The sequence below is a fragment of the Mirounga angustirostris genome, unplaced genomic scaffold (genome assembly GCF_029215605.1).
Source record: "Mirounga angustirostris isolate CCGP_5_RB_7025 unplaced genomic scaffold, mMirAng1.0.hap1 SCAF_17, whole genome shotgun sequence".
Classification (NCBI taxonomy): domain Eukaryota; kingdom Metazoa; phylum Chordata; class Mammalia; order Carnivora; family Phocidae; genus Mirounga; species Mirounga angustirostris.
The window spans coordinates 21,895,137-21,899,568 of NW_026991725.1; positions in this window are offsets into that span (position 1 = coordinate 21,895,137).

Genomic DNA, 4,432 nt, shown 5'->3' on the forward strand with positions numbered 1-4,432 from the left:
GATTAAATAGGATAATGTGAGTAAAAGGCTTAACAAACAAGGTACCCAGCACATGGGGAGTACTGCTCAGTTAATGGGAGTTGCTGTTGACGAGGGTGGATGGTGAGGATGGTGATGGGGGTGGGGAGAAGGGGCTGAGTCCCCACCTTGCTTCCTGCCCCCAATTCAGACCCGAGCCGCTGGCTACCCTTGATCCAGCCATCTCGAAGAGGAGTCAGTGCGCTCCCCAGAGGAGTAAATCAGCCAGTATTTATTGCCAGTTCCGGGAGCTGGTAAAACGGATGCCCAGAGTCTGGGGAAGGGAGGCACACACGGGGCCAGCCGTGGAGAGGCCCCCAGCAGGGCAGACCTGACACAGTCCGGGAGGACCGGAGGGGCTGTCAGGGAAAGGGCAGGGCCGTGGGTGGGAAGGAGTCCTTCCAAGGCTCCATGGAAGAGGTAGCATTTGAATTATGCCCTGAAAGAAGGATGACAGCCTGATAGGCAGAGCTGGGGCCTGGAAACATACTCCCTGGAGCAGCAGCTATGGAAGAATGGAAGAACTCCCCTTCCAGGACTCAGGGTGGAGAGGAAGAAGGCTCAGGGGAGAGCTCCAGGCTGGGGAGAGGGCTGCTGAAGGAAGGGGTGGCCGGGATCCAGAAAGTCCCTAAGCCCTTCTCCAGATGCTGGGCTCCGAGAAGGGCAGGGTCTGGCAGTTCCCAGCCCCTCGGATGGGCTGGTAGCAGCCCTGGCGCCGTGAACTTGGGGAAAGGAAGCTCCTTGCCCCCTATCGGAGAGGAGACACCTCCGGCCCTTCTCTATCCCTATCCCCAACGCCCTTCCCTTCACAGGGTCCTGGGCAGGAGATCCTAGAGCTCTCACGCCCGCTCAGCCTGCTTACACCATTCACCTCGGCAACACACCATCACTACCACTTGCTCCCCAGTCTAGGGGAGCCCCCAGACCTCAGTGCGGAAGGGGGTTCTGAACAGCTGAGATAGGACCCCTAGTGTGCAACCTCCCAGCCCCTAGGTGAGGGTTGGCAAAGGCAGGCTGAATGAGTTGCAGCCTCAGAGGGGATGGAAGAGGAGGGGAGGGGAGGCAGAGGGGAGAACAGAGAGGGGAGGAGAACGGAGGGGGGAGGAGAAGGGGGCGCCTGCTGCCAGCACCCTGGCCTCTGTTTTTCCAGCTTTAATTGCAGCGTTAATCACCTTAATAAGCTGTTTACCAGCCACCCAGCAGCCTGAGACTGGGAGACTTAGCAGCCAGAAAGTGCTTGGAGATGAGTTTCCTGCAGCCCCAAGGGAAGGGGAGGCAGCGCTGACTGGGGGACCCTGGGCGGGGTGGGGGGGGAGGCTTGGGGCAGAGGGGGCAGGTGGGGGCTGGTGGAGAAGGCTGAGGCCAGGGGGTCCAGAAGGCCAGCCTCCAGCTCTTCGTAGAGGCCCAGGCCCCTTCCACAGAAGCCCTGGAGTCAGCTCCTTGGGCTAACCTTTTCTGACACCCAGCCTGGGTCCCTGGCACCCCACCTTTCTCCTTTGTCAGGACCGACAGGGTGACTTCCCAGGCCCCAGTTCCCAGTTCTGTGGAGGCATCTGTGCATCTCGCCGGCATGGACACCGTAAATATTTTGTCCACCCTGGGCTGGAGGGCAAGCGGACGTCTTTATACCAAGGTCCCTGGAGGCAGAGCTGGGAGAGGATCTGAAGCGGGGGTGCGGGGGGGGGGGCGAGGGCAGGGACTTGGGAATGTTCCCTGGAATGGGACGCACCCCCCTCCAATGCCCAGCACAGGCAGGATGCCCAGTGAGCATTTGGGGGGGCCTCACACAAGCCCTCTCGGCTATGGTTCCTGCTCCCAGCAGATGAGGGTGAGCCTAAGACCTGTCCCCGTCTTTCAGCTCCTGGGGGTTCAATGAGGGGGAAGCCCAACACCCAACTGCTGCTCCCCAGCCAGTGCAGGAGCTGACGGGGATTGTACACCACCCCCCACTCCGCCCCGGCACATCATCTCCTTGAACTGTTGGGAAGCAGCCCCAGAGAGACCATGTGACTTGCCCAAGGTCACACAGCAAAATGCGGGACAGCGCTACAGAGTGCCCGTGGGGGCTCCCCTGCCCATAAGCTGGCCACAGCTGGACAGACACTACTAAGTGGGCTCTGAAACCCTGGCCTCCAGACTGCAGAACCAAGAATGTTCTCTGGACGACAAGTGGGTCAGAACTAATGATCAGAGCAACCACCTTCCAGGGGCTGCGATGGGTCCAGTCCACTGGCTGGTGAATTTTGGAAGCTCCTGATGGGGGTGGGGGTGGGGGGGAGTATGGAATTGGCCTGTTGGGCCCCTTGGAGTCCTGAAAAACTCAGAGGCCCTGGAAGCACTTGGGAAGAGTCTGGAGTCCGGGGGCTGGTCTGCCTAAGGTTGGCAGTCTGAGAGAAGAGGGGCTTAGGGGCGCAAGGCAGCCAGGATAAGCACCCTAGGAGGAGGCAGACCTGGGGAGGGGGCTGACAGGGGTGGGGTGGGGGGCAGAGCCCAGAGGCTCAAACTTCTTGGTTGTCTCCTGGGGCAAATTGGAGCATTGGAGATGTCTGCTGAGTAAGCAGGGCATGGAAACTCCACACCCTGGAAGATTAGCTGGTATGGGGGAGGGGGTGTCCTCCCACCCTGGGGAAGTTCACCTTGAACCTGGCAAAAGGCAACAGTGTGCCCTTCCCTGTGCCCTGAGACCTGGCCACGTCATGCGACGCGTGTGGCACTGTCCCACACCTACCCCTGGGGCCAGGCAGGTCTGCCCCAGCTCAAGAATCACCCATGGGGGAGGTGGGGGGAAAGAGACATACCCTTGGCTAAGGGAGGGTAGGGAGGAAGCTGAGGAAAACAAGAGGCCAGAGGGAGTAGGAGGCTGGCTGGTAAGGAAGGAAAGCAAGAGAAAATTGCTTCCAAGCACAGACTCAGATCCTCCCAAGATCTGGGCAAGGAAGATGCTGAGTACCTCCTGTGCACCAACCATTTGCCGGGAGTTTTCACGGGCATTGTCTCATTTGATCTTCTCAACTGCATGGAAAAGTTAGTGTACTTTTTATTCCGTTTCACAGTGAGATCATTGAGGCTCAGAGAGGTTAAGTAGCTTCCCCTAAAGTCTCCCAGTGAACTTGAAACAGAGTCCAGCCTTCTGAATCCCTGGTCTGTGGGCTTCTTACCACCCCGTGGCCTCCAAGAGTGAAATGGAGAGAAGGAGTGTGGGGGGCCAGGCTTGACCTTTCCCCTCGTTCTCAGACTTGCCCTGTGACCCTAAAGACAGCAGGATTGTCATTCCATAAACTAGGACACACACATCCAAACAGGCACATGTATGCACACTCCTGAGCTCAAACCCTGGTCTGGACACTTACTAGCTGTGTAACTTCAGGTAAGTCACTGAGCCTCCCTTTCCATCATCTATAAAATGGAGCTAATCACACCTATCTTGCAGGGCTGCTGAGGAAATGAGATGATACATATAAAAGGCTTAGCACGTAGCTTGGCACCATGCTGGGAGCTTAACAAACTATACTATTAGTTTTCAATGGAACCAGCCTGTGTGCAGGTAAGACCCTCCTCAGTTGGCCTAGAGAGTTCTAGGCACCCTCAGTGGGCCCAAAGCTGACCCGTTCCTTCTCTGAGTGGGACAGAGCTCTCATACTGAGAAATTGCTTTCTCGATTCCTATCTAAGTCGGCCATGCTTCAGATGTAATGGAAGGATGGCCACCAAGGACAGAGCCATGGGCTGGGCCGAGTGCCAACAGAAGGGAAAAGGGCAGGGGTTAATACTTTTCAGTTACTAATCAGCTAAAGAGCTGCTCTCCCCACCTATATACTTACAGTACTGTATTATTTTGTATTTACATTGTAACAGGAATATTTTCCCTTATTTATTGCTAGAGAACAGCTACTGATGTCTTATATATATCTTGAATCCAGCCACTATACCAAAATGTTCTTAATTCTGCTTTTTCCCCCCTAGAATCTCTCGAGTTTTCTAGGTATACAATCAAATATCAGTAAAAAGGAATGATTTTACCTGTGCTTCTTAGCTTAGTGGAAGGAATTCTGGGATTATAGGAAGAGTAACTTTTCATGAATGCAGAAGTCAGCGGCCTCACGTGCCTCTGCATTAGCTCTGAGCCAAGCAGCTGCTGGATGGTCTCACCTCTTTAGGTACCTCCTCACCTGGGGTTCCTAGAGGGCTGGGAACTGGGGTTCTGGGGTTCCTAGAAGCATAACCAGACATCCTTACCCTGCCAGCCACCTGCACAACTTCCTTCCCTCTTCTCAAAGCAGCTTCGAAATGCAGCCCACCACCCATGTTGCTGGGTTTCTGGGGAAGACAACTAGACTAGGGTTCTGCTCACAGGTGGAGATCAACAGAGGAACAGGGGTGCTTGGGCAAGATCTCTTCTGGACAGAGAAGGTTTT